Raw genomic sequence first — 12258 nt, forward strand, 5'->3', positions numbered from 1 at the left:
TGTTGAGTATCATTTCATGCTTATTAATTATATTCTGTAAATATTCTTTTGTAAAACATTGTTAAAATATTTTGGTAATGATTTTAAGGGGTTGTCTTACTGAATAGTAAGAATTTTGTAGTTCTGGTTTTATATTTAGGTCTGTGACCAAGTTTAAACAATTTGTGGATGATTTATTGTAAGGGTGGATATTAATTCTCACCTAACTTTGAAATCTAGACAATTGCTTATCTTGCCACCACTTGTTGAGGAGACTTTCTTTTCTCATTGATTTTTCTTGACATCTTCGCATTGAAAACACATGTATAGTCTATTTCTGGATTTATTCTCTTCTTTTGATCTATAAGTTAATATGCATTAAAATACATATTATGTACTTGTTTGCTATAAGTTCTATAACTATGAATTAAGGTGCTTAATGTGTCGTTCAGACCTAGTCTATATTTGTTGAATTTTTTTTTGTTGTTCTATTAATGCTAAAATCTCTTAACAATGCTTGTGAAATTACTATATATTTTCCTAAGTCCTTTAATTTTTGGTACCTTTGTTTTAAGTCTCCTTTATTACATATAAAGGCACTTATGAAAGGTCTTTCTGATGCATTTTCCATTTTATCGTTATGAAATTTTCCTCTATATCTTTGACAGTTTTCTTTTTTGTGGAGTCTATTTTATCTGTTATGGTTACTACCACACTTTTATGCTTCCTGTGTATGTGATGTATCTGTTTCTCAATCTGTCTATGTCTTCATGTTAAAGTGAACAATGTATTGCTGGGTTTTACTTTTGTATTCATTCTGATTATTTTAGTTGGAATGATTATTGACTTGCCATTTAATGTATTAATGAAATCAGCTTCATTTTCATTGTATTCCTTCTGCTTTTTGTTCCTTTGTTCCAAATATTTTGACTTCTTTCAGTTTTGGAGTTCCATTTTAATTTATCTGTTAACTTTTAAACTATGCCTTATGGCATTATTTTAAAATGATTGTTCTTTTTTTTTTCAAGTTTTTTTTTTAACTTTTATTTAGTAAATATAACTTTCCAAAGTACAGCTTATGGATTACAATGACTCCCCCCCCCCCCATAACTTCCTCCTGCCTGCAACCCTCCCAACTCCCACTCCCTCTCCCATTCTATTCACATCAAGATTCATTTTCAATTATCTTTATATACAGAAGATCAATTTAGTATACATTAAGTAAAGATTTCATCAGTTTGCACCCACACAGAACATAAAGTGTAAAATACTTTTTGAGTACTAGTTATAGCATTAATTCACATAAGAATTAAAATATCTATCCTCAATTTTTAAACTTTTAAAAATTTTGACACCACCACTTTTTGTAAAATATAAGAACCTTATAACATATGAGAGGGCTTCAAAAATGTCATAGAAAATGTCTATCATCTTTTAATTCCATTTTTCATGAATTGTTTGAAGTCTCCTGTACATGGTCATTTGCCTCCATTTTCATAGTATAATAGTTATTGTATTATAAATTTGCCAAGGCAGTTTTATAATTATGCATCACATAACATTACAAATATTAAATAAAAGGAAAGTCTTTTATATATAATTATCTCCACTATCTCCAATGCTCTTTTCAATTTCCAAAAATTTGAACTTCCCCTTAGTATAACTTCTTTTCATCTGAAACAGTTTTCTTTAGCATATTTTGTAGTACAGGACTGGTTGTGCAAATTCTATTACTTTTCTCTCTATGAATATGTCATAAATTCACTTTCATCCTTTTTTTTGAAAGACTTATTTTTATTTATATGAAAAAGTTACAGAGAGAGGTCCGTCTGCTGGTTCACTCCCCAAATGGCTGCAATGGCTGGAGTTGAGCCAATCCAAAGCCAGGAGCCAGGAGCTTCTTCCAGGTCTCCCACGTGGGTACAGGGGCCCAAGGACTTGGGCAACCTTCTGCTGCTTTCCCAGGCCATAGCAGAGAATTGGATAGGTAGAGGAGCATCTGGGACTAGAAATGGTGCTCAAATGAGATGCTGGTGCTTCCGGCCAGGGCTTTAACATGCTGTACCACAGCACTGGCCCCTACTTTCATTCTTGAAAATTATTTTTGTCAAATATATATTTCTAGGGCAACAGATACTTTTCTCCTTTAGTCTTTCTTTTGTTCAGTTTCTCACAGATGTTCTGCAGTTTTCCAGCTTCCATGATTTCTCATAAGAAATATGTAGCTTTTCAAGTCACTGTTCCTCTGTAAAATATCACGTTTCTCTGGCTATTTTCATAATTTAATCATTATCTTTTTTTTATTTTCATTTCAAGTGTTTAGATATTCATTTTTTAAAATTTATCCTTTTGCACACTCTTGAGGTCATTGAATTTATAAACCTATAAATGTATATCTATCACTAAGCTTTAAAAATATTTATTTATTTTAATTGAGAGGGGAGGGAGGGAGAGAGGAAGGAAGGGAGAGAGAGAGAGAGAGAGAGAAACACTCTCATCTGCTATTTCCCTCCCCAAATTCTTGCAAGCCAGAAACTCAATCCAATTCTCCAACATGGGTGGCAGGGATCCAACAATTGAGTTCATCTGCTGTATCCCAGGGTATACATTAGCAGGGAGCTGGAGTCAGGAGCCAGGCTCAGGACTCTGATATGAAATGTGGGTGTTCTGCTCAGTGTCTTAACCACTGCACCATATGTCTACTCCTTATTCCACCAAATTTGAGAGTTTTCTGCTATTATTCCTTCAAGATTTTTCTTTTCCATTATCTTACTCTTCATCTGGGATTCTGCTTACCTATGCATTCTGAGAATGCATTTGTTTTTTAAAAATAATTTTTGTCTTATTTTCTTTCTTTCTTTCTTTATTTTTTTTAACTTTTATTTAATGAATATAAATTTCCAATGTACAGCTTATGGATTACAATGGCTTCCCCCTCCCATAACTTCCCCCCTACCCGCAACCCTCCCCTTTCCCGCTCCCTCTCCCCTTCCATTCACATCAAGATTCATTTTCAATTCTCTTTATATACAGAAGATCAATTTAGTATATATTAAGTAAAGATTTCAATAGTTTGCACCCACATAGAAACACAAAGTGAAACATACTGTTTGAGTACTAGTTATAGCATTAAATCACAATGTACAGCACATTAAGGCCAGAGATCCCACATGAGGAGCAAGTGCACAGTGACTCTTGTTGTTGACCCAACAAATTGTTTTGTCTTATTTTCATAATGGATACTTTCTGTTTTTATTCTGCTATTTAGTTCACAAAATAAATCTCCTAGCTCTGGTGCTATATTGTTCTATTGTAAAGTTTGAATTTGAGTTTTTCTTCATAGTTTCTCTCCGGAGATTCCCCAACTTCTCATTGATTAGGAACATCTTATTTTGATCTCTTTGAGCATAGTTATAATAGGCACTTTAACATCACTGTCTAACACCTCCAACATCTTGTTCATTCTGGGTGTAGATGATGGTGTTGATGCCTGTATGTTACTGGAACATTTGTAGACCATAATACACAGTTAAATATCAGTGAGTTGGAGGTTAACCCAACATTTTCCAGATCACAGGACTGGCTGAGCCAACCTCTTTTTTTCTTCAATATTAAATTTCGATGCTATCATACTCCTCATCAATGGTCTAACTACCAAAAATCAGAGATAAAATTCGATGAACTTTCTTAGACTGTTCTTTCTGAAAAAGTAATGAAATACTTGCAAGCAAAAAGAGAAAAGCCAAAGCTGTACTACTGCAGAAACTAGAAAGTCCTAACGTGTACTTGTCTCACTAAACTGTGGTGGTTAACTTTGTATTTGGCACAGCACCCACCTAGTAAAGTATCTTGCACTTAGTACGCATTTGGTAAATGTTTTACGAAATGATAAAAAACAGCTATATATCTACATTTTCTGTGCTAACTAAATAGAAAATAACTGTGCTTCAGACTCACACACCAATATTTTATATAACAGCTCTTCTGGAGCATTTAGCTTTGCAAACTTCCTGGCACACTGAATCTTTCCAGCCAAACCATTTGTTATTCTAGATATAACCTGAACTTCTCTTCTGGAAGAATCTTCAGATGAGAGAAAAGGAGCAGACGTTCCTTGTTTTTAATGCCCTGGCAGTTTTAAGGAGTACAGGGCAGATGTTCCATGGAATGTCCTTCAGTTTGGGTCTGTCTGGGATTTTCCTCATGATTTGACTGGGACTGTGGTTTGGGAAAGGGAACCATAGAGGTAAAGTGCCATTAATGTGACGGGTACATGTCCTCACCATGACTCATGATGATGTTAGCCCTCGGCACCTGCAGAAGGGAGTGCTTGAAGGAGGATGTGTGGGGTGAATCATAGTCCTGCAACTATACATCTGCTTTTTACTTTTCTTCTGTAGAAATTGAATGTTTTAATATGAGCTTATTGGTGTCATCAGAGAAATCATAATGTAGATAATTAAGTTTATTTAATAAACTCAAGTAATTGCATGTGAAATGTTTAAAAAGTCAGTTGTTTTTAAATTAATTTATAGAAGATGTATTTTGCTGGTGTTTAACTGGTTAAAGTTTTCCTGAGGTTATTTGGTAAGAAAGAGATGGTTTCATATATTTTACTTATTAATAGTAAAAAACAATAAGTAATTTGACAGGAGATAAAAAATAATGGTACAGCCTCTATTGTGTTTCTAATAGTATAAATTTGAAATTATATCTAATGGCCTCTATTAAATACAGTGTATTAAATTATTCAAATTGCTTTTCAGTACAAATTATGTCACTGATTAGATTTACAGTGGTAGCTATGAGATGTAAACTAAATATTGTGACATTCCTTAATTGAAATAAATGCTTGTACTTTAATTAATGATAATTTTTTTAGATCATTAACTCTAGAAATTTGCTTTTATATTCAGAATTGTACAATCAAATGAATTGAGATATATGTAGCATAGATTTATTAAGAAAAATCAATGTCATATAAACCTGACAATTTTTTTGGATACAATGATAAAGTAACACATGAAATTTGCAATGCAAAGAAGTGAATTGCTTATTTCTGTCTCTTTAGAATCCTATTATGTTAAATATGAGTCTTCTTATTCCTAAGGAATGGTTTATGGGTAAATAATACTTTGAGGTGCATGACATTTACTCCTCTAAACTCATCTTAAAATTCTCCATCAAACCAGTTAAAATGCAATCACATTTTTACCTAACATAATGAACAGGTAAAGTTAGCACAGTTGTGTGAAATGCACTATGCTGGAGGAAAGGGCAATGCCTTAGCCACACTTTGCTAGCTCTTTGCGTGTGCTCAGTAGCTACCCTTGGTTCTGCTGTGGGCTCTGGCTCTATAGTCACCGGGGGCCTTTCATAAAACTCATGTCTCTTGGCCAGGGCACTGGGACCAACCACTTTTCACATTCAACTCTACTTGAATGGTGTTTCCACTGGGTGCTGTTTGGAAAAATATTGAATGAAACTTTACCAAATCCTCATCATAACAGTTCAGTAACCTTAAAAGGATAAAATCTTTGAAGGATATTAACCAATATCAAGTTTAAATGCTGTTTCTCAAAGTTTGGACCAGGAATCCATGTCAAAATCACCTTCAATATACATTAAAATGAGGACCCACTGAATCCAACATTTAAGAATTAGGGTGGGGATAGAATGTTTACCACTTATCTCTTTCAGCATACTTCTGAAAACCAAAATTTGACTTCCCTTGGTCTGAAGGGTGCTGTTTTATATATAATGTGCAAAGGAGAATAAAAACAAATACATTAAGGGTCAGCAGTGTGGTACAGTAGGTTAAAGTCATGGCCTGCAGCACAAGTATCCCATGTGGGCACCAGTTTGAGTCCCACTGCTCCACTTCCAATCCAGCTCCCTGCTAATGCTCCTGAGAAAGCAGTAGAAGATGGTCCAAGTCCTTGGGCCCCTGTACTCATGTGGGAGATCCAGAAGAAGCTCCTGGCTCCTGGCATTGGCATGGCATAGCTTTGTCATTGTGGCCATTTAGGGAGTGACCCAGCAGATGGAAGATTCTCTCTGTTTGGCTCTCCTCTCTATAATTCTGCCTTTCAAATAAATAAATACATCTTTAAAAATTGAAAGCATTAAGTTCACATGCAGAAAGTTCTTCCTACCAAATAAAAGATCTGTGAAAAAATTTTCTGTGTGTCTGAAGATATCATATTCCATTGGGATTGTCTTCTCTTTGCTCTTTTAACAATTTGTAGTCATTGCCTGTCTTATGTTTGGCTTTGATGTTGCTATGATGTTGCCATATAGCACTAGATTGTAACCTTGAGGGCAGGGATTATGTGACTATATCTCTAGACCTTTGTAACACCTATTTAGATCTGGGGCACATACATATTATCTGAATTGAAAAAATGATTAGCTAATGAAGTTGAACTAATGTACAACCATTGCCCTATGTTTATGTTATTATCAGGTCAAATGAAAAATTATATAAATGGCACTGCAAACAACAGGCATAGTTTGTATTCACTAAAAAAAATCATCCCTCTTTATCATTTCTTGCATATTCCAAGACAAATCTCTTCTACCACTTTGCTTTACATTTCCATAGCAGGGTCTCTCCAACCTCCAGGGACCATTTTTCCTGAGGCACGCAAAATGATGTTTGTTAGGCTGTGTTTAGATTAAACATATAGTGGCCCTTATAAATATTACTTATGGTTATTTAGGTAATGACAATAATGGTAATATAAAAACATGGTAAATGGGGCCAGCACTGTGGCATAGTAGGCTAGGCCTCTACCTGTGAGGCCAGCATCCCACGTGGGCACTGGTTAATTTCCCGGCTGCTCCTCTTCTAATCTAGCTCTCTGCCAATGGCCTGGGAAAGCAGTAGAAGATGGCCCAAGTGCTTGGGCCCTTGTACCTGCATAGGAGGCCTGGATGAAACTCCTGGCTCCTGGCTTCAGACTGGCCCAGCTCTGGCCGTTGCTGCCATTTGGGGAGTGAACCAGCTAGTGGGAGATCTCTCTCTGTCTCTCCCTTTGTCTATGACTCTACCTCTTGAATAATAATAAATTAAATCTTAAAAAAAAAACATGTTAAATGTAATTCTTTCTAAGTTAGTACTAACAGGTGAACAGATGTTGATGTTCACATTCCACCTTTTTCTTCCTGGAAAATTATGAGCTTTCCTTCTCTTTATCCCTTCAGTGAGCTCAAAATGCTTTTCCTGTCCCCGGAGGGGTGAGGTAGGGAGAGCAAGACTTCAGAGATTCTGTGGTGGTGTTTTTTGGTTTTTGATTCCCTTAATCCCAGCCACACAACTATCTAGTAATGGCAAGATGTTAATGGCTCCATTTTATAGATCACCTGCCTTTTGGAGATGTCATCACACATGAGAATTTTTACTTTGAAAATATAATACTTTTCAGCTACTAAATTGAAAATTTTCTTCTATAAACTCAGCATTTTCAAGCCCTATGTGGCCACTGCAAGTCACATTGGGAAATGTATTCAAAGCCAATTCCTTCCATCAGGATTGCATTACCTTTGGTGTCCTGCAGTGTGCAGTATTTGAAGTATGTTCTTTCTTGCTTGTTTCCTGCATGTCTTCAGTCTCTAGACTTGTTCTGCTGTGGTCTCTGGCTCTCTGTTGGGTGGAAGCCTTTCCAGAAACCCTCTCTCAGCTGGAATCCTGGATCTACCATGCTAGATATTCAACTATTTACTTAAGTTGTGCTTCAGCCCGACAACTGAGTCGGCACATAGGTCACAGTAACTTTTTACTTGATTGCCTTTGTCACACAGCAGAGATGTCATTTCTGCCCCACCCGCTTCCATCTGACACCCTGAATTGTGAAGAAAGTCTCAGTTGAAAAATTTATTTATCTGTTTCTCAAAGGATTTTTGTAATTTCAGAAAAAAAATAAAATGTTCTAAAAATATTTATTTTATTTATTTGGAAGTCAGAGTTACAGAGACAGAGGGAGAGGGAGAGACAGAGACAGAGAGAAAGAGAGAGATCTTCCATCCACTGGTTCACTCTTCAAATGGCTGCAATGGCTAGGGCTGGGCCAGACTTAATCCAGGAGCCAGAAGCTTCTTCCTAGTCTTCCCTGGGAGTTCAGGGGAACAAGCACTTGAGTCATTTTCTGTTTTCTCAGGTGCCCTAGCATGGAGCAAGCATCACAGGTCAGCCTTATTATATTTAATTTATCCTATGTTGGGTAATGGAATATAAAGGACATGCAAATACCATGAATCACAATGTTCTCAACAGCTCCTGTTGCTGGTTTAAATGAAGATCACTTCACAAACTAAGTAACAGGTTTTGATTGTTGCATAAATGTAATTAATTCACGATTGACAGCTTTGCCTTCCAACCCCAGAAAGAGTGTTATAATTTACTGATTTAAATAATGTGCTATTGGTCTGGCCTCAGAATCAGCCCTTAAGGCATTCCAATCTGGCTGAAAAGTCCATGAGAGCATTTCAGGTGTGGAAAGCCAAGACACTGTGGAAAAAAATGATCTACATGAAGGATCTGAGAGTGAGATCCCAGTGGAAAGAAGGGGCCATCAAAGAAGGAGGTATCTTTCTCTGAAGGGAGGAAAGAACTTCTACTTTGCTTATGGCTCTGTCTAAATACTGTCAGAGTTTGTGGACTCAAAAGACTCCCATAGCCTTGGCAGCTCATGTCGAGAGCCTCCGGTGATTACTGACTTCATAAACAAGAGTGTCAATTGTTAAATCAACAACAGCAGTCACTTTACACTTACTCCCCATGTAGGATCTCTGTCCTTAATGAGTTGTGCTAGGAAAATTAATGGTAAAACTTATCTTCAAACAGTACTTTATACTTTGTGTGTGGGTGCAAACTGTTGAAATCTTTACTCAGTATAGAGTTGGTCTTCTGTATATAAAGATAATTAAAAATGAATCTTAATGAAGGATGGGATGGAAGAGGGAATAGGAGGTGATATGGGTGGTATGGGAGTGGGGGTGGGAGGTGGGTATGGGGGGGAGGAACTGCTATATTCCTAAAGATGTACCTATGAAAATTGTATTTATTAAATAAAAGTTTTTTAAAAAAATAAATAAATAAAAGTTTTTTAAAAATAAATAAATAAATAAGTAAAGTGCTGCTGGAGAAAAACAGAAAAGGCTTGCCGTTTTGAAAGAAAAACACTGAGAGGAAATGTTACTTTGCACCAAACATCACAAGTTTCAATTGGAGGTTTTTTATGAAACTTTAATTTTCATGACAAACAGGTCCAAACGATGTACTAAAAACTTGTTTATCTTTATGGAAATTTGGAAAATGGTGTCTGTCATATGAGACTTCACCTTTCTAAAAACAGATTAAGAAGTTCTCTTAACGTTTTACTTCTAGATTTACACCTGTAGTAGAAAAAAGCAGAAAGCAAGTCTGGAGAGATGGTGAACTTCCACACCAGAATGACTAAAATATATGATAAGGTAGTTGTAGCATCTTCAAAGCAGTTTTTCTATTTCTAAATGGGTTTGCTGGGAAGTGTCTGTCACTAGAAATGCGACTGGACCAAGAATCTTCAGTTGTGTCAAAGCTGGCGATTCTCGCAATGGCCACCAGAGGATGGTCTAGGCATGTTTTTTCTCAGAGTAACTCGCATTGACTAAAATAACTTGACTTTCCCACAGAGGTAGCATAACAGCTCTGAGGATGTGGAAAGTCTCAACATCCACAGCAGCTCATAAAGTGGAAAAGAACATGCGATTGGTTATGTGTTTAGAAAAATCTGAGGCATTCAGCCTAACTGGTCTTAAATCATTACCATGATGCTGTCAAGCAAAGATATTTCTGAGAAATCTGTCAGTTAGTCCTTAGCTGTGTGGTTAATAGAGAACATAGTGAGACTACACACACAATTCTTCTCAAGTTCTGGGAAAGCAGGCCCTGTTGGTTGATAGATGATGACGGGGAAGATGATGATGATGATTACTGTAATTCTTCTGATGGTAATGCAGTACATAGAAATATAGGGAAGGGAAAAAAGGAATGTTAGTCTACCATTCCTTAAATAGGGAAGGGAGAGAATACAGACAGATATTTCACATTTATCTGAAAAAGTAAACTGTAAAATACTATCATACTGATAGCAAGTGCACCTTGTAAGGATAAGAGCTTCAAAAATTGATATGGTAAGATCTACCATCAAATGTCAAGTGTCAGCAACTATTAGAGGTTGAATCAAGTGTCAGCTTAAAAGATTATACATTTAAGCTGAAAAGCAAATTTCTTCCCATCAGTTTACCTCATTATATAAATTATATCTTTTTGTAGGAAGAAAGAATACTTGAGACTATGATATATACTTGTATATTAAAATTAATCACTGTAATATGTTGTTAAAGAGAAATCACTCATGCACATGCATACTTTGGTTCATATGTGTGTTACACATAGATTGAAAAGCACACAAATAGTCTTCAAGTTTAAGGGCATGTGTTAAAGGACATGTGTTAAAGGACATTCTTTACTTTTAATAAAAAATGTATGTATTTTACATTTATTTATTCATGTGGTAAGAACACTTAACACGAGGTCTATCCTCTTAAATGAGTTTTCATTGTATGGTATTACAAACTATAGGCACAATGGCATATAGTAGGTAATTCATATAACAGAAACTTTATACTTGTTGATCTGCAAATCTCATTCCCACTCCCTTCAGCCCTTAGCAAACACTGTTTGTTTTCCCCTTTTTCTATGAGTTTGGCTAATTCATATATCACATAACAATGGTATCATGTAATATTTGCCTTTCTATGACTGAGTTAGCTCACTTAGCGTAATATTCTCTGTATTTATCCATTTTGTCACATATTGTAGGATTTCCTGCTTTTTCCAGGCTATATGATATGTGTGTGTGTGTGTGCTCTTCACATTTTCTTTGTCTGTTTATCTTTCAATGAATTTACATTGTTTCCACATTTCAGCTATTGTGAATGGTGATGCAACATACTTATTTTTATATGCTTCGCATTGATTAGTCTCTTGAATAGTAACATAACGAAATAATTTGTGTAAATTTTAGTGACAATTGTAATTCTCATGACACAAAAAAATTGGCAATGGTTTCCTTAAATCTTAGAAAGCAGCAGAGAGATGGATTCCCAGTCCAGGTCAAGGTTTTGTTGCTGTCCTATGAGACAATATGCAAATACCTTCTTGCTCAGGAATGTTGAGTGGCAGTTGTAATTCCAACACCACAGCAGATCTTTCCTGCCTATTCTGCTGGTCATGTGAGCACAGGCCAGCTAGGCAGGTAGAGAATGCAGTAGCTCAGAAAAGTATTATGAAAATGATAGGAAATAATAAATGTATAGTAAGTAGCCAAGGCCTCGGTATGCATTTGCTAAGATCAACTATCATTATTGCATTATTTTTATTTGCTAGCCATATTTCAACCCTGGAAATCTACACTTTGAGGCCCTCTGTTGGGCTTGGTAGTGGAGGCAGAGGTGGGGGAAGCAACAACTTTTCTCTGGTAAGTTTGAAGAATCGCCTAAATTAATGACAGAAATTCCCATGAGAAGCATTTCTGGTTTCTTTCCCAGAACATATCTCACCAAAACCACCAATCCTATCATTTTATTGTTATTAAAATAAATAGCTCAGGATAGGACAATTTTTTATCAAAGGGTTGGTGGTGACATTAGTAACAGTAAATCTTGGCTTATTGGTACTACAGAGGAAGCCCGAGGCAAACAAACACTTGCACTGAGTTCACCTGGGAGGTGCTAGTTCTAGGCAGTAAGAATTTTAGGAGAGTGTGTGCCAAATGCCAGAACCCTCAAGGGAGTGGGGTGGGGGGTGGGAGAAGGGGCTAGATGGAAGGAAAAGATGACAGAAAAAAACCCTTCTCTGCCCAGTGAGAGTCTAGTAATGGAGCTAGGTCATGGTGTTAATACTTGGGATTATTAAATAACATAATTTTCTTTAAAAAATTTAAAAAGCACTTGGGGAAAATATCTGAACTTCATCACCATTTCTCAGAAACAAATCATTTATCAAGTCTTTCCCTTTACACTCTTCAATTTATTTCCTAAAATTATGCCAGTTACTTAAAAATAGTTTTGACCAAGCATTGCTAGATTTTATCAGAACTATATATGAAGGTCAAATTTTCAATAAAAATTCTATGGTAATAAGATTTCATACTCAAATTAAAGAGGGACTTTGCCTCATTTAGGTGTATTTTTGCAGGAAGTGAAACTCAAAAATCTAATTTTGAATATAAC

Source organism: Lepus europaeus, chromosome 4, assembly GCF_033115175.1.
Source record: "Lepus europaeus isolate LE1 chromosome 4, mLepTim1.pri, whole genome shotgun sequence".
NCBI lineage: Eukaryota > Metazoa > Chordata > Mammalia > Lagomorpha > Leporidae > Lepus > Lepus europaeus.